This window comes from Ruditapes philippinarum, unplaced genomic scaffold, assembly GCF_026571515.1.
Source record: "Ruditapes philippinarum isolate M1 unplaced genomic scaffold, ASM2657151v2 ctg2500_1_1_1_1, whole genome shotgun sequence".
NCBI lineage: Eukaryota > Metazoa > Mollusca > Bivalvia > Venerida > Veneridae > Ruditapes > Ruditapes philippinarum.
Window position 1 is genome coordinate 87,736 of NW_026852457.1, and position 19,774 is coordinate 107,509.

Here is a 19,774-nt window from a genome sequence, read left to right on the forward strand (position 1 = left end):
ATCACCGTGCCTTTAAAGTTCTGTTGTTAAGTAATCAGACGGTGAAAATGAAGTAGTATTTTGCACGTGTTCTTTCAGCCAATTCAATGTTTTTCACGTGCATTTAGTAAATCTATTGTAACAGTTCCCAGAAGGTGAATTATTGTGCACGAGATATCTGTTTTACATGCTTTTCTTGCCATGCTTAATTGTAAAGGCAGGAAAGTTTTGCTATATAAAACGGGACATTTTATAAGTTACTTGTGGGTGAAATAAAATTAGTGAGACTTATTTGTTAATTAAAGGTCAATTAATTGGATTATTTTTGTCATTATTAAATGAGATCGTTTAAATGGATTAAAACTTGTTGTGTTAAGTTAAATTAGATAAAATAAATTAATATTTAAAACGGAAATGTGTTCTTTCTTCCTATGTCTTGGATTATAAAATAAAATTAAAAGGAAATTCACGACAACGCCTACACCAAGGCGATTGCGCCATCCGATTTTCTACACTGTACAAAACAAAATGTTACATCGGTTTTTAAATGAAACAAGAGAGATCAGTGATCACATGTGTCGCCTCATGATGACCGATTTCATGTTGGGACAAGTTTTGTGACAGACGGACAGACAGACGGACAGTGTACAACTAGACTTGGTACTGATCATTCCTGTAAAGTTTGGATTATATTGCACCAGTAGTTTATAAGGAGTAGTCCGGACAAGCTTTTGTATATCTGGCAACACACAGAAAAAAACATCTTTTTATCAAAGGGCCATAGCTCAGCCAAAAATCATTCAACCAAAAAACCCGTGCAATATGCTCAAGGACTTGAGCTACAGTTCAATCCTGTAAAGTTTCATTGAAATTGCATTAGTGGTATAAGAGAAGTAGTCCGGACAGACTTTAAAAATAAAAATTATTAAAGGGCCATAACTCTGACAAAAATCATTGAAACAAAAAAATGCTGACAATATGCACAACTAGACTTGGTACTGATAATTCTTGTAAAGTTTGGATGAAATTGCACAAGTAGTTTATGCAGAGTAGTCTGGACAAGCTTGTATGTATCTGGCAACACACAGAGAAAAACACCTTTTTATCAAAGGGCCATGACTCGACCAAAAATCATTCAACCAAAAAACCCTTGCAATATGCACAAGGACTTGAGCTACAGATCATTTCTGTAAAGTTTCATTGAAATTGCATTAGTGGTATAAGAGAAGTAGTCCGGACAAACTTTAAAAATAAAAATTATTAAAGGGCCATAACTCTGACAAAAATTATTGAACCGGAAAATGCTGACAATATGCACAACTAGACTTAGTACTGATCATTCCTGTAAAGTTTGGATGAAATTGCACCAGTAGTTTATGAGGAGTAGTCCGGACAAGTTTTGTGACGGACAGACGGACAGACAAACAGACAGACGGACAGACAGACGACGGAGAAATGATCCCTATATGTCGCCACTACTACGTAGAGGCGACACAAAAAGGCAATCAAAGTAGCACAGTAACTACCAATAGGAATACCTTTAATCTGTTTGAATCTGCGTTAACCTGATATAAATGTATTTAAAAGGAAACAAGAGAGTGCTTTACACACTTTGTCACAAACATAATATAATTTTTCAGAATGTAGTTTGTAAAGAAAGGCTTTACATGCTAAGAAGGTAACTTTCCCATGCAAAACTTTTTGAAAAATGAAAATAAATAAACAAAAACTATACTTTTACCAAGCGTCTTAACTTCACATATAACGCTTTGTGTACAAATGAAATTTCATGCATTGAGAATAATATGAAATATATTTCATGAGTATATTAGCATAATACTATAAAGTTCTTCCAAGTTCTGTTTTAAACACAAATGACAGATAGATGCACTCATTACATATAAGTTTATTCGTTATATATAATTTCGACCTAACAAAAGCAAAAAAAATCGTAAATGACCTTTAGACCTTGTGTATTTTTACTGACGTATTTAACTTTGAAAAGCGGAAATCTAATTTAACAGTTGAAAAACATAGTTTAATTTTCTCTCTATCCAACCGCATCGTCTACAGTAAACTTAAGTCACATTGTTAGAAAAAGTGCAGTCTGACCGGGACTCGAAGCCGGGACCCCGTTCCGCGGCTCTACCCACTGAGCTTTCCAGACACTCAGACATTTTCTCCCCTAATAAATGAACAGTTCTGAGCCGTGACATACTACCCTGCTATACTGAAATATACTGCTATACTCGAACTTCAAAGAGTCACAGAGCAATGTAAATCAAACTCTGAGCTTATCCAGTCACGGCCCCACGTTGGGAGCCAAATGTCACAGGGTGAGAAAGATGTGCAGCCTAATCGGGACTCGAACCCAGGACCCTCGGAACACCGTTCTGCAGTTCTACCGACTGAGTTTTCCGGCCACTTACACATCATCTCCCCTAATAATTGAACAGTTCTAAACCGTGACACTTAAATTAAATTTAAACACATTTAGACATAAAGAGGACTTTAAAACATCTTGTATAAAGTAATCAAAATGTATCCTGTCCAGAAAATGAGTTTTGTAAAAGTGCTTACTTTCTGTTCAATGCTCGAGCTCTCTTTCTCTGAATATAAACAAAAAGATAAATCCATAGATCACATCACCAATTAGTTATTTTTAAAGTTAAAATTTCAATTATACTATATGTTTAAAAATCACGATTATATAGCCAAAATTAATTTAAATACATTTACATATCAATATATAATCAATGTTCTTGCAAATCTATTAACTATTTTACAAATATTTTTATGTTTAAAAAAACTTTTTAAACCATTTAAATGCTGTTCGGAAAAGTAAGTGCATTTTCAAAATGGCATATGTGCAATCTTTAAACATTTACATTAGAGATACTACATACCACATTTAATGCCGATATATCCCGCTTTGCATATGCATGTTTGGTTTCCATTTTTGATTTTACAAAACGCACCATTTTCACAGTCGTTCTTTAGACAAGGACCTTTACAAATACAAAAGTTTTTTTTTCAATTGCATAAATAACTCTATATATAAAATGATGTAACATTTGAATATATTGTTTAAAGGTAAAATACGGTACTATACCTTCTTGACATTGTTTACCAATGTAGTTTGTCTTGCATATACATTGGTAGCCTTGCAACAATTGTTGCGGGAAACAATGACCACCGTTCTGACATGGAAAACTTGAGCATGTATCTGAAAGAATGTGTTATTACAAAATGTCTTAATTCAATATTGACTATATATGTTCATATTTTGATTTTTGTAACATATTTAGATCAGTTTTCAATATCTTTTGTAATGAAGAAATGACAAATTTATGTCTATTACTGGGAAATGGGCCGAATTTTGACGTTTGTTCTACGGATTGTACAGATACGGAGTCTTTCTGTTACATAAAATAACGGATTTTCTGAATTGCTAGTCCAGTTTGCTAACCATTTCACCACAGCGGTCGTTGCGTTTTTTCCTGCGAACTGACCTTTTATCTTCTTATTATTTTTGTGACGTCATTACTTTTATTACCATAGCGGCATGCTATTTATAGCTACTTTAACCTCAGTTTGGTGACTCAATCACACTCACATTTTCTTCTTCTAAATATCTTAAAAACACAATGGCCGCTGTAGTGTAGTAGTGTACTTGACCGGCCATCCAGAGATCAGTGGGTTGTGGATTTTCTGTATATTTCTTAAAACTGTTGTATTTCATCTACATTGGTATTAATCCAATTGAAAGGTATCATACACTAGATTTTAAGAATAATTCTAATTCAATTGTTCTTTTCTTTGTTTCGCAAAATTTTGAACCAATAACATAGAAATATAATACATATCAATGTATAAAAAAAATGTCTTTAACTGACAAGTTACTTATTGCGTGTATTAAGGAATTAATGTATTGCATAATTTTATAGAATTGTGTTTAGTTCATACAATAGTTACCAGACTTGTTGGTTTTTCCAACTGCAACATAGCATCGCTTTTGGAAATGCTTCCTCCTGTCAAATAAAAAATAAATATATACATCAAAAGATGAGCTTAATATTAACTTGTAGACGGCTTTCTTTATATAGGGACTTGTTGACAGAATAATGCAATAACATATAATTCTAAGGAAATTTAGAGAAATTTGATAATTTGTGCACGTACGCCGAAAGGAAACAAATGACTGATGGTCCTTCGGTCTTAAAAATGAAAGAGACTTCTGTTACACACGACGTACTATCCTTGAATGGTGCAAAAACGCTGGCATCTTTGGATGTCGATATAACTTTTTCACTGAAAAAGATCGTGTTATTTATTATATAGTTATAAAAGAACATTTTGAACATGAAAAATACATTACGGGTAAAAAAGCAATTACTCGCAAACAAGAGCTATTGTGAAAGTAATTTTTATTTTAAGAAATCGGTCACAGCACAGCTCTAAAAAGCTTTATATGCCTATTTAAACTACATTAAATGATAAAAACATACATGCATTTTTGACATTTGACATTTGTGTTTTGATTCAGATAATGTAGATTTCAAATTGTTATTTCTTGAAATGACTTACCAAGGCGAATTATTTGTTGTGTACAAAAGAACTGTATATCTGTCACCTATGTACCCAGTTAAAATGCTTCCTTCAACCTGTGTAGGCTGGATAAACTTTGTTGCTGCCTGTCATATGAGGAATAAGTATCACCGGACTATTTTACACGGCTAGTAAACAATAAATCTGCTTCTTTCTTATATATAGATCCGTCTATTTAAGCAATAAGCGTCAAAGAAGAGTAATTTCCCTTAAAAATGTGATGTAAGTAGGATATTCTTCTTTACTGAGTAATATACAGACCGTTTCGAATGTAAAATAGAGAAAAAAAGAATCCCTAAAGAAAGCCCAACACGACAAAATTGAAAATGTTGCAGGCTCGGTTTCATTGAGCCTGTTCATGGACGGTACTGAAAGTGCAAGTTACCGACCACGCCCCCTAGCACCGGCTTAAGCAGAATTCAACATTTAAACACCAACTGGTTCAATTTTGAATTTTTAAACATCCGCAGATGTGTTCCTATGACGGTTATCATGGAACCTTCAACGTGACACGTAAGTGCCATTCCATGAAAAGCGTCATATGGTCCCCAAGTAAGAAAAATGCGTGTACCCTAAACGAGAAAACAATGGGCCGAACTAAATAAAATGGAATTTTGAAAGGGGATCTGAGGTTATGAAGCCTGCATATCACAGATAAGACGTCAAAAGACAATTTAAAAAGCAGGCAACATATCCTAAGGGTGATTAGACAGTATTCAAGTAGGAAGCCTATCGAAAGTTTCAGTATTGAAATAATTTCACATCGTTTAATTATGGATATATATTTATTCAACCAGTATTTTGTAATTGATTATTACGCCCCGTTTTAAAAAACTAAGGAATACTTACACCTTTGAAACACCAAATAACTATCAGATAAATAAAATACAAAAGTTTTGCGATTTCATTCTGCGCATCTTACAAGAGTAAGGATTTATATCTTCATAAGTGTTTATAAGAGTATTTAGTCGTATTGAATATGTCTGTCTTATCCTCCAATGACATAATCAAAACGTGACAACTTGCATCTGATCTTATTTGACAGGGTCTATAAAGTAAGTCGTTCTATTTTGACTACTATCTGGAAAACGCTGTCTCGCAGACTATACATCTTATACCTCCTTATACTAAATCTATCAATGAAGGTGATTCATAACCCCACCAGCCACCTGAATTTTTTTGAAAAAGTAGTGTAAAGCAAAATTTATACTCGACCGATATTTAAGATGTCTCACCTGTGTACTTATAATTATAACAATTAATTAATTGCCTATCTTACAGAAATCATTTTTCTTTTTTAAATACTATTAACCTTGACCTTAAACATAGAGAATCTAACAACAATCCCAAACAAGGTCTCCCCATAAGCCTGCTGAATGCAAAATTGTGTTGCCTGCTTTTTAAATTGTTATTAGTTTCGCCCATTGTTTTCTCGTTTAGGGCACACGCATTTTTTTTAATTGGGGACCATACGCCGCTTTTCATGGAATGGCACTACTGTGCCACATTGAAGGTTCCATGATAACCGCCGTATGTACACATCTACGGATGTTACTTAATTCCAAATTTCACCATTTTTGTGTTTAAATGTTGAATTCTGCTTAAGCCGGTGCTAGGGGGCGTGGACGGTAAACTTGCACTTTCCAGTACCGTCCATGGACAGGCTCAATCAAACCGAGCCTGCAACATTTACAATTTTGCCTTGTTTGGCTTTCTTCAGGGATTCTGTTTTTCTTTATTTTACATTATCTTATATTTAACCTAAGTTATTGTCCGTTGACTATTTTTTATAACAGTGACATTGACTTTGACCAAGGCAGGTCCAAAAGCATTCCCAAGTCATTGCATAACATGACTATGTACTGCGATTGATCACAATATTTCATTCCTTAATTTAGTCATCATTCTGAAACCAGTTTTGCTATTTTTTTGACGTTGATCTTTTCATTGAGCAAATGGGATCTAAAACCAATTCAAATTAGGGTCTTTATATAAGCTTGCAACATACCAAGTAACATACCATTCCTGGCTGCGTCCTATAAACGTTGCATTTGCCTTGTTTATCTTTTTCTCGTCTTCTATTACATAATGTCATACCTAACTTTAATTAAAGTCCAAAATTCTATCTATCTATTTTAAGAAACAGAGACTTTGAACCTTGACCCCAAAAGACCGAAAAGCAATCCTAATTTTGGTCACCATGTAAGCTTGCTATATATCAATTTTTTTAGTTATATCTGTTTCCTAACTCTAGTTTTCTTTCCGGAAACCACTTTGGCTGTGTTTAATAACAGTGACATTGACCTTAATGTTAGTCGTCGTGTCTTCATAATAGCTTGCTTTATACCAAATTGTTATTGTCCGGAAACCATGTAGTGGACCGACCGACGTACTACAAAGCTGACTCCTATTTATGCCCTCAACTTCGTTTGTGGGGAATCATTTAAAACTTAATCGCATTCAAGACCTGTCATCTGCTTGGAACGTATTCGTTTTAACTGTTAGTTGCTGTCTATATGAAGACATGAAGCAATACTATTTTCTTTAAGACAAAACGGTCCATTTCAATGCTAAATTTGCGAGGTGGAAACTCTGCCATCAAACTACAATCACCAACTTTAAGTTGACTTTAATCAGTAATGACGACAACATAGTATATTATTTTGCAATTTTTCAAAATTCGATGAGAGCTAACAATAATCATGTTTAGAATATAGATACACCTTATTTTTGTTGACTTACTCGGCGACATGTTGTATTTCGAAAGAAGCAAGAGTATAGCAATTAACCGTACATCTCCCAAAGAGCTAGTTTATGTTTTACCCGACGGGCACATAAAGCGATAATTTGAATTTAGTTACGAAAACAATGTTTGTCTGTCGCAGTTTTTGTCTTACTTATATTCAATTATTTTGTATTTAATACAAAATTAACTTAAATGACTTTCAATTGCTAACTGACATTGAAAGTATTTTGTTTAATGTATAACAAACAACCAATTTAAAAAAAATCACAAAAAACTTACATTTTTCTGCAGATCATCAAGTTTTGCTGAAATTAAAACAAAATACTTTGACTGGAATTTAACAGTTAAGTAAAAGTAGCTAAAACGTTTCTGTTATACTTTTGGTTGAGTTTGAATATGATCTTTTCTGACAAACAATGTTTTCAATGAAACAGAAAAGCAGGTGTTGCTAGTCGCCAATCCTAACTTGTTGTTTATGGTACAAGTCTGTTTATTACTTTAATACATACGTATCAATTTTACCCGTTGTCACCTGTGAGTGCAATGTTCCTGAAACTAGCCAGTACTTGTGGTATTTTAAGAAAATTTCTAATTTCAAACAGGTAAGTTTAATCCACAATCTATTTGATAAAAGGTAGACACCTTTACACAAGGCTGCCCTTCTGTAGCACCTTTTCAAAAATAATTTCATTGCCGTTTAAATTAGTTCAATTTTATTTTTTTTAATTCTACATTAAGGCCAACAAGCCCATACATTACAATAAACACACAACATATTTACATATTATAACAAATAATAGCAAATACAGTGAAAATCTACAGTAATCAACAAATTAACATATATAAACAAGTATACAAGAACTTTTATAAATACATAATTATAAAGGGTAACTATTTGCCTGTTCCTGCATCTTGAAGAAACGAAAAACAAGAAAAAACACGAACAAGGTTACATTATTTAAAATATGCCCTTAAATAAGGGAAATTACCTTCAAGTATTAAATCTAGATAATCTAGATTGTTGGTATAATTTATTGACATATAAAATTGATCAAAATTTTAACAATGCAATATTGATAACCTCAGCTTTAGAGCATAATAAATAAACATAGCTATACATTTTATTGTCTGCTCTTTTCTGGATGACATTAATACATGAAATTTGTTCAAAGTTGGATTATTTTAATATCTTTTATTAATATGATTTTCTCTTAGATGACTTTAAGTTGGACAAACGAAATTAAAATGAAATTCATTTTCAATCTGGTCCTCACAAAAGAAACAAAATATTTGATTTCTGTCAATACCTATGTGTCTCCCTTTTTCAATCATTAAAGGGTGCAATGATGACTGAAGACTTACTAAAGCATTTCTCAATTTCTTGCTGTCAACAATTTCAAGGTAATTTTCATACTCAAAAACTGATTTATTATTAACATAAGAAGTAAGTTTAGCATTTGAATGACATTCAGCAGACCAATCTTGTACTCGTAGATATTGATCTTTAAGCCTTAAATCGAGCTGTTTTAAAAATAACTTTATATTTGAAACATGCTGCTGTTCCCAAAACCAAAACCATTTCTATATAAACCATTTAACATGAGAAGCCCAATTTCTATATCCAATACTGTCATAATACAACAAGTTTTTGACATATCTATAATCTTGCATAGAAAGAGCTTTTAGCCAAAATTAAAAACAGCTTATACTACTTAAAATATGATTATCTTCAACAGTCACCAACAATTACAGCATTAAATACAAATCAAATTAAAATTGTAAATAACGATTAAATCCCATTTTGTTTTGTACTCAAAACACAACAGAAGAATGATTAACGCCGTAAGTCTTACAAAATAACAATTTATCTCTATCAAAAATAATTTGGTTTGAATGTCTTCATTTTAATTATTTTCAAACATATTGGACTATGTATATTTCTGAAAATGTATTTTTATTCAGTTAAAATGATTGAAATGTCCACAGTATATTGATTATACCTTGTTATCATTATACCTTGTCTAATAAAGAACACATATGTCCCTAAAGTACGCCAAGAACGACAATATTGCAAACTCCCTTTAAACAAACATGTTCATGGAAAACTTTTTGTTTTGATTTGACAATATTTTTTAAAAGATAGAAAATGTGGATACTCTGTTTTTACTGAAGTTTATGTAATCTTCATCAATATCCGAGGTGTTTTAGCTGTGTGAAATTCCTTAACATTGAAACTTTAAAATATTAAACAATTAACTTACCTGCATATGTAAACTTCAGTTGCAAGCATAGATTATCTTCTGCTGAACTGAATAGACATGAACATGTAATTACAATATTTGAAAAAACCATTACGACATTTCATTGAAATTTTCACTTTTATCTTTAAATAAGTCAAACCATACATGTCGACCATACAACGAATTACATCATTGAATTTTCAATTACGCACAAAAGAAACAATTACGCACAAAAGAAACAGCTAAGTGTTATAATAAATACATCATATTCTATGTTATGACATAACTTGTTATATTTATTACAATGCCAATACTGGCTGGTACATATTATTGGTTAATCTACATTATCGAAAAGGCAAGTGCAATTTTCTTTATTTCATTTTATTTTAGTTTAGTTTATTTTGTTTAATTAATGTATTAGATTATCAAAACACATCTTATTACCTATCATGAGCTGTGACGCAAATATACTGTTCCGTTTGTGCCTGTATAGTTCCCTTGATCAATATCTGAGCGCTAAACACATTTTGTATTCCTTTATGAACTGAAGAATTCTTTATACTTTCTACAGTTGTGTTTTCACTTATATCTACGGACGTTTCTATTGTTAATGATGGTTTATTCCTGAAAATTCAAAACGGTGTACATATCACAAAGCATTTTTTAAATTGTATGACATACTGCATTCTTATAATGATAATTCTAAAAGAAACAACTTTCTTTAAACAATGTCAAAGCTATCCATTTATTTTAGTATCTACGGAATATGAGCATTTAGTCAAAATAGAGAGAAATAAGAATCCCCAAAGAAAGCCCAACACGGCAAAATTGAAAATGTTGCAGCCTCGGTTTGATTGAGCCTGTTCATGGACGGTTCTGTCAAGTAAAACCTACTGTCCACGCCCCCTAGCACCGGCCTTCACCGACATCAAGCCTTGCTTGGGACGATAAGTATTTCAGACATATGAATCTATACATTTTATTTATAAGATAGAGTTTGTCCGGGATTCCCGTTCGTAAACTTTATGTACAAATAAAATCAAAATTAACTGAACATTGAACTATTTCACTTTTATAAAATGGTCAAACCTTACTTGTAACGATAAGTATTTTAGATGTATGTACCCATATAATTTATTATTAAAATAGGGTTCGTCCGGGATTCACGTTCGTAAACTATATATACAAATAAAATGAAAAGTAACTGAACATTGAATTATTTCACTTTCATAAAATGGTCAAACCTTACTTGGGACGATTAGTATTTCAGATGTATGTAGTTATAAACGTTATTAATAAGATAGGGTTCGTCAAGGATTCCTATTCATATACTATATATACAAATAAAATCATAATTAACAGATCATTGAAACTTTTTTCTTTTATAAAAAGTTTTTTCCATCACCCCTAAAAATGGTATACATAAGACGGGGTATGTTACGCATAAGTTGATGCACACTAATAACTATTGTCAGCTAGGTAAGAAAATTACTTTATTATTTATCGTTTTTGTATTTCTACGGTAAATGGAACGAGTTTAAATCTCACACTTGCCAGGTTGTTCTTTTGTTGTCGTTTTTTCAAATACATTCAAATGATTGTGGTACGCAAATAGTTGCTTTAAAGATTGAATTAGTAATTTATTACATCATTGCCAATAAAATATTTTCCTTTTTAGAATGCATAAAAATGCAAACTGAAAGCAACTTTGATATAATGTTTGAATGAAATTTAATGAATATTAAACTTACATTTGGCATTACAGATATAATAAGTTTGATGACTTAAAGATAAAAGAAAACTACTATCCATAAATATTTGCAATTACTTATAATGTACATCAGCACTGTGACACAAACAATAAACATATGTTGATTAAAACATATTTTATAGCTTACATACATGTAATGGCTGCATGCTTTACACAGGTACAAATATATTACTTCTTACCCTGACAAAGTGGATATGAATATATACAGAAGACATGGTGCTATACGTTTTGATTCAATAACACAGGTAAATATACTTTTATCCGTAGGTGTTGGTGGAACAAACTTGATCCCATTCTATAAACAGATATAAGCAGTTGAAAAGCAAGCCTCAAGATGTGTTTATGTTAATGAAAATTAAAAGTATATTGATAATTTATCTTGAAGTTTGTACAAATAAAATTATTCGAACTAGCCAAAGTCATTTACAATTAAAAAAAGACATAACTTCGAACTATGAAAAAGATTGAGCTTAATGTAATTAATAAGTAAATGGGTAGAAATACGATGATGTCATAAACCATGCGCCTTTAACATTGTATTTTTTTTACTTCTTTGACACTCTAAAGATATTTTAAAGATCTTTAACAAACAACTGTAATTAAATGATAAAATGTTAATATGTTCTTTCATGCATTAACAATAGGTTTTTACTTTAAAGGGTTATTCTGAAATTTTTCACATATGGTAACAAGCAGTTTTTATAAAGACAAATATTTTATATATAAACAATTAGTCAACAATAGGCAGCAGTTTTTATAAAGACAAATATTATATATATAAACAATTAGTCAACAATAGGCATTTAAATACTTACAAAACCAGTAAGGTTTCCAATACCTATAATAAGATAAATTGCATATCGAATCATCAAACATAGAGCTAAAAATAGTTTTCTTTTTTTAAATGTGTTTAAGACATTATTTAAGCAACAACGATAAGACATTAAGCTGCCAGTTCAGTCATCAATTTGTTGATTGTATTTAGGAATAATTGTTAACTGAAATATTGTCATTTGGTTTTGAAGAACATTAAGAAAGTTTTTTTAAGCTTTTCAATCAGATTTAAATGGATCGCATTTCTTTTAAATGATAATAAAATTTAAATACTTTTAGAACAGTTGTCGTCAGGAGAATATCCCAACGGACATAAACATTGACCACCTTTCAAACATACACCAGTACCCGAACATGAGCTAGGATGACAACCGACTAGAACCGAAAAAAAAACACAAAACATATAAACCAAAAGGTTTCCACATCAAAATGACAATATAATATTTCTTTTAATGTATACATTCAATGTTCAAGTCTTGTAATTCTTTTAGATTTTATAAGAAATATCAAGTTATGTAATTCGACATCAATTTAAAATGTTGGGCATAAATTTTTATGTTGACTTAAATAAAATTATAGATTTAAACTATAGCGAAAGAATAGAAAATTTTCGAAAGGTTATTCAACATTGGAAAAGAAGAATTGTCACACCTATTGCTGTTAAAATCTCTTTTGATTTCATCTCTAAATCATTTATTAATTTCACTACCAAACCCTTCTGAAGATGTAATCAGTGTATTAAATAAAATGTTTATGATTTATTTTATTTGGCAAGGAAATGTAACAAATAAAGACTTCTGTTATTTAAAAAACTATGCTGAGGGCGACTTGCAGCTGATAAATATTTCTGCCTTTATCATGGCATTAAAAATAACATGGTTTAAAAGAATAAGGAAAACTATTCTTTACGACAAACCAGATAGGTAAAAATATTTTCACTGCGGAAACCTTTACTTTGATAAACAAACAATTTTTTTTTGAGCGTTATCAAGATATATAGAATTAATTCAAAAAGAAAATCATTCTTTCGGAAAACATCCTTTATCTTATAACAATAACATATTTATAGGTTAAAAAAGTGTATATTTTAAACCGAGGTTCGATGCTGGTGTATATAACAAAGAATACCTTAAAGCATCTGATGGAAAGTTCTTGTGTTATAATTAATTTATTAATAGATACACTGTTCAAACTAATATGTAAATTTTCAACGGTATGCTATCATCAGTAAAGCAATTTTTAGAGAACTATGATATAATATCTAACATCCCACAGATAAACATTGGTCAAGACATACCGTTTTACTTTACAGATATGATATCAGACATAAATGGACAAAACCTTTCTATAATAAATTAAATAAACAAAAATCAAAGCCGACAGGTTTCGAAAAAATAGACAATAAACCTTAATTTAGCTTTTAGTGAAAATGAATGGAAGATTATATTTGAAATGCCTTTCAGAATGACAAAATGTGCCAAGTTTCAATGGTTCCAAACAAGAATTTTACACAGAACTATTAGAACCAATAATCTTTTATGCAAAATTAAGTATAAAGAAAGTCCTTTATGTTCTTTTTGTAGTAATGATGCTGAAAGCATTGAGCACCTATTTTGGCTGTGTCCCATTGTCAAAAGAATATAAATGAATTTCTAATTTCTTATAATAAATAAAGAACCTTTTTATATTTGAGTAAAAAAGAAATGATGTTTGGTTATAATGTAAAAGATGATCTATCCAACGAAAAAATATCTCAGTGTAAAATGCTTGATCTGTCTTTATCAATGTTTGGAGCGAAAAACTTTATAACACAAAACCTCAAGACTGCCACAAAAGTAGAAATCATAAATAATAAGTTTGATAAAATTTGGAGTCATTTAAGAAAATTTAAGTCTTTATTTCAAAAAGAAAAATGTCAGCTGAGAAAATCCTTTTTCTACTCTGAAAAGTATAGTTTTGAGTTTATGTATTTAAGAAATAATTCAAGCCAAAAAAGCATGCATTAATTTTTTTAATAAAGTTGTGAGTGCGAGTGTGAATGCATGTGTCGTCCTTGATTCTTTGTGTTGTTGTTGTTTGTGTGTGTGTGTGTGTGTGTTGTTGTTTTTTATCGTCTTTTTTGTTATTGTTGTTTTTATTTCTTTCCCATTAATAGTTTCACATCTAGTGTACCCCGTTCCTATGCATGATAAAAGAATGTAAAACCACTGTGGGATGTTCTCCAACAATAAATGGTAATGTGACGAAGCGAACAAATGGGGTTACCCCATGTTGGGCCTAAAAAGAAAAAAGTTTCGTAATTCGTATATCATTTAGCAATTATACAATGCAAATCAACATACCTGTCGGGCATTCTGTAAGATCAGAAGTCACAGTCGGGCAAAGATCTTAAAAAGAATAGGGTTATGTAGTATGTAAAGCTATAACGGTAATGTTATTTTAGATTTCCGTTGTCCTGTTATAGATCAAGACACACAAACACACACAAAATCCGACATTAATTGAAACAAACATGAACAGAAGTACAGATATAAACAAATTAATCTAATTGAATCAAAATAATTCATTCTCACCAACACTACAGTTTGTTCCCTCATAACGTTGGTAACAGTCACAGGCATATTTGTTAACTTGATCTCTACAGGTTCCTCCGTTTGAATCACAGTAATTGTTTACACAGTCGTTTACATCTTAAAATTAGATAAAATGTTATAATGATCGGAGTTTGTCATTTATTTATTTATTCGAATATGTCTTTATTCTTTCAAGATAAATGCAGGTTTAATAATTTTAGATAAGACTTACTTATTTACTGATGAAGAAGAACTTTTTTGTTAAAAGACGAGAATAAAGATCAACATGGCAAAGGCAACGTTCACAGACGCACCCCGACCACACCCAATACCAACCACAAGCAAGGCATCTCAGAGGCACCGCAACCAACATCAGGAGTGGAGGATAGGCGGCGAAAAAAGTGGAGTAATCTTTGTGTTGAAATAATGAGGTAACGACTAAAACACGTTCATATAAAATAAAGACCAAGGGGTGACAAAAACGTATTCATAATTGAGAGAAGCGTGGGGTGAAACATACTAACACGTTACGAATTAATAGGAAGACTCACAAACATGCAACATTCAAAACAAGTAATACATACAATCTATGAAACAACGTAAATAACACAGAGATACCGCCTGTATAGGTCTTAAGTCATGTACCCACTAGAAATTAACCTTTTTCGTGCGCCCTAAACCTCACTTCTTAAGCCCATATCTTTCTAGATGAAAGCCAGGACCCCACCAAGTGAGTTCCTACCATATCATGTAACCTTAAAACGATAAGATGACACAGAAATTCGTCCTGTAAATTGTACAAAAACTATAGCCCTAATGACCATTACCAAGTACTTCGATGTGTTAAATTAAGCAGGCAACATAAAACACCTACAAGGCCCAAACGAAAGCAAGACAGTAAGAAAATTAATCGATTCAATCAAAGCGGCTTAAAGAACTTCCGTCATAGTTTCCCACTTGAGTTCGTAGATTGTAATCAAAAGAAAAAGAAGTCAGCGTCCCAACTGTAAAGGTTTGAACACCTTTGCCTTAATATAAGGATAATAACTCTTTTAATAAACCGTTATATTTTACGTAAAGACACAGAAAATTACAAGACCTAGCCGACGACAGTTTTAAACCACAATAATCATGCTTTTACCATGTCATTAAAGGCGTTTTTAAATAATAATTAAATTTAAATTGAATCAGAATTCATAGATAAATTTTATAAAATATTTACCCAATTATGCAAGCCTGTTTTAAATAAAGGTTTGCCAAAGTAATGATTAAATTCAACATTTCATTAAACTCATCAACAATACGCACGCCTCTAGAATCTTATTACTTGCGATTTACCCATATGATGTAGCTTGAGTACATCCCACCACGATCTGATATAACAATACTAAATTCAAAATCTGTCAAATTTAGTTCACTATTTAGTAGACAATGATAAAATGTCTCACAATCTAGAAAAGATAATATGCATTCAATTTAGTTCACTGGTTTTAATTATTTAGGAATATTGATAGAAACAAGGATTATCATGTTAAGAATTTCACTTAGAGTAGCGGGAAGTGTTATTAATGCATGTCTAATTTCCTGATGTGAAGAAACTTAACATAAATAAATAATTCAGTACTCACTGCACAATAATTCCATTTGGAATGCATATTATCTGATATGATAACTGTTATTCAAACATGATACTAAGATTCATCTAATAAAACAGGGAGGCTTTACAAACTTCTTCATCAGATCCTACATGTTCATTTTAAACTATACATGGAAAGAATCTTCTTTATGTAAACGTATATCTACTTCAAATTTTTCTGAATTAAAGATATAATTTATCTTTTTCTCCACTAATAAAATTACGATGCCGTGATTCAACAGATTTATAAAATTATAATGTATTCCATGTTTGCAGGATACTAATTCAGCACTCAGGACGACACATTTACCGATAAATCATCGATCATTCAGCGTATACTGACTCCGACGAAGCATCTAAAACTCAATTTCTCTACTTAGGTCCCTTTAAGAATAAGATACGTACTGCTGTATGGTTATGATATCATCCAACAATTACCAAGTATCATAATGGCCCCAAAACTATTTACAGACTTTGAATTTCAATTCAACAAGTTGGCCGTAGTAGACTACGAAGTCAATGTCTATAGAGACCATTTGTGTAAACAGAATATATATTTGGACAGGCTATTAATATTATTGCAACATATTAGTATCTCAGAGTAATGAAATACTGAGAAATTCGGTCAAACACTATTCTGAAACTAATTAAAATCATATATATAAAAATTATGCAACATCAAAGCAACAATTAATTTAATTTCTGCAATACTGCGTTTCTGTTATTCCTTTTTTAATTAAGTATAATGAAAAACAATTACAATGAAAATGAATTTGCCCAAACTTACAATATTCGCGCGATATCTACCAATTCTTTAATTACGTTCCGAACATGATAAAGTTTAAAACAATGATGTTTTCAGCATGCGTTACAATAAATAACATATCCCTCAAATTACTCTTTAATGTTAAATTCATTTGGGCATAGAACAATTCCTGCAGTACATTTTATCTAAATAACCCTCGAAGTGCGCTATGTACTCCTCTGTGATTTTCACTATTTATGGTTTGTATTCTGGGTACATTATTAATAACTACCATCCTATTTGGTCTAGAAGCAGTCAAGCCATCAAAACATCATCAACTAACTGGCAAACTGATAATATTTATATCACATGGCTATAAATGACTTGACTCTAATCCTTCATTAAACAATTTCAATAACATTTCCAATTGATACTATACCATTCAGTATTGTTCCCATAAATGTGTACTTTTCGTTAGGATACTATAAGGATAACGCAGTAACAATTTTAATTGATACTCGTTTTATCCTTTGAGATATGGACTTGACGATGTGATAAATTTGCAATGCTAATGTCATGTAATTTCACATCTTCTGAGCAAAAATACACTTAATGAAATATTCAACTTTTTTGTTATAATTAATATTATATAAATTTTGCACCAATAATCCGCTACGGATATTATACATTTTACATTGTATGTCAGTTGAACAACTAAGTATATCTATAATTTATAATAAACTTATCCTCGAATCATGAGGCTAAAATAGTTCAAAAATAGATTATCTTCACAAACATTGTTCTTAGTTTAAAAAATCTAAAACATTCATATTCAAGCCATAATTGCATGACTGTTGTGGAATTAAAAACAGATTTAGTATTCGATTACTAATCACTGAAAATAACTAGCCTAAGGCATAATGTTATTATAGAAACCTGTATTTGGTAATCTCCGTAGAATTTTAAGTCCATTTAAAATGACTTGAATTACTTTATTTAAAGCCGAGCCGCTTCGAGCAGAGCAAAATATTTCCATAAAAACACGTGAAAACATGTAACTAAAAAATTATAAAGATACAAAATGCTATTATTAATACTATGTTTTTAGCGATTAATCCGATCTGTTTCAGTATTCTATGCAGCTATCAGTGATAAGCTATTCTTTTGCAGCATTTAGCTCTAATGTAATTTACATCCGTGTTAGCCAATTTGAAATGTGTAAATTACATTACTTTTTGGAACTTCACTAAATTAATACTATGCTCTAAATTCAAGTTCAATACAAAATATAAGCATAAATTGAAGCTGCTTCTTTAAATGATAATTTTATTTTAAACACTTTAACAATAATTCAAGAAAAGAACAAACAATAATCCTCAAAAATGCCTCGTAAGGAAAAACCAATCACTAAATAAAGTAACAGGGAAATGTCTTACACATTGACCATATCTATCAAATATAGTATTCATTGAAAGTTTTGGAAAATAACAATATCTTGGTTTTACTGGACAAACCTAACAAAGAAATGCATCAATTGTCATACTCTGTGCGAGCATCTCTTGACATCTCTTTACAGAGAAAAAAAAAAGAATCCCAAAGATTGCACAAGAACGACAAACTGAAAATTTTAGGCTAATTCTGACTGAGCTTTACTGTTCAGGTAAAGAACGTCACATTTGCTGTACCACCGCCCCCTTTATCTGGTTAAACAGCAATTTGACACTTAATATAACTGAGTAAAATTCTATTTAGAAACATCCACATATGCATATTGCAATTGAACTTAATATTAGTAAAATGCCTTAGAGATTTGGGGAATTCAGTGGATATGGTTGCTGAAAACTTGTCAGCAACAAAAATATGCGACAAAACAAGTTATCTTTAATCATATACCGTAACCTAATTATCTGAATGCAAGTCACAACATTTCTTAGTAAAGTATTGTTTTTGGCTTTACTATGTTTCACAATGATGGCTTAAATCATCTCACACAATAACATGAAGCCAGTGAATATTTCTCCTTGTATTGCCGATCAATACATGTATTTGGGTTGAGATAGTCTGTGTCTTAATAAACCAAATCTTTTTTAATCTCATTAAACAGTATATGTATATCTAAAAATTTTTTAAAATTTACTAAAGAATCCACACATTAGATTCTCCAACTCAAATTTATATTGATCAAATATAGTCAAACATCAATATATATGTCTCAAAAACACCTTACTTATTTCGCCAACCGCCTTCTCTTTGAAAACTGTCATAATATACACATCACAAAGAAAGTTCCCCTCTCAATTTATCGTTTGCAAGTAGCCGAGTTTCGAACATGGCAGATAAAACATGCATCTGAATTATAAACGTATTAAAAACAGAACTCTTTTAATTAAATTATACAATCAATTTTAGGAAAATCGTTTAAAATTTATATATTAAGAATATATAACTACCTTCATTGCTCCGTCCTACAAATTATTTTTAAAATTTCTAGTTAGACTTAATTAGTTTACCACTTTTGCATTATTCTAAGTAAATGATAATCTTGAATCTATAATAATCAAGGACGTAACTACCTTTTTACCTGTAAAGTAGATTTACAAACATTACAGGGTTTATGACAATAAAGTTAAAATTCAAACCTG

The 19,774-nt window shown here is 31.0% G+C and overlaps 1 protein-coding gene and 1 long non-coding RNA gene across 2 annotated transcripts in view; both read right to left on the minus strand.

Annotated features, from left to right (window-relative positions):
* LOC132712939 (uncharacterized) overlaps positions 1–10,399 on the minus strand; it is a 46,409-nt gene extending 36,010 nt beyond the window's left edge. Inside the window, exons 1-9 of the mRNA XM_060695377.1 lie at positions 10,018–10,399; positions 9,595–9,641; positions 7,613–7,638; positions 4,567–4,673; positions 4,162–4,290; positions 3,955–4,010; positions 3,092–3,205; positions 2,886–2,987; positions 2,560–2,588 (exon numbers count right to left, since the gene is read on the minus strand). The gene's annotated coding sequence lies outside the window, so the exon portion shown is untranslated. The remainder of the gene's footprint in view (positions 1–2,559; positions 2,589–2,885; positions 2,988–3,091; positions 3,206–3,954; positions 4,011–4,161; positions 4,291–4,566; positions 4,674–7,612; positions 7,639–9,594; positions 9,642–10,017) is intronic.
* Positions 10,400–12,447: 2,048 nt separating this feature from the next.
* On the minus strand, positions 12,448–14,871 carry LOC132712956 (uncharacterized). Its single transcript, XR_009623386.1, has 3 exons — positions 14,752–14,871; positions 14,521–14,565; positions 12,448–12,553 (listed from the first exon to the last, which is right to left on the minus strand). It is a non-coding gene; the product is annotated as an uncharacterized LOC132712956 (long non-coding RNA).
* Positions 14,872–19,774: the final 4,903 nt, after the last annotated feature.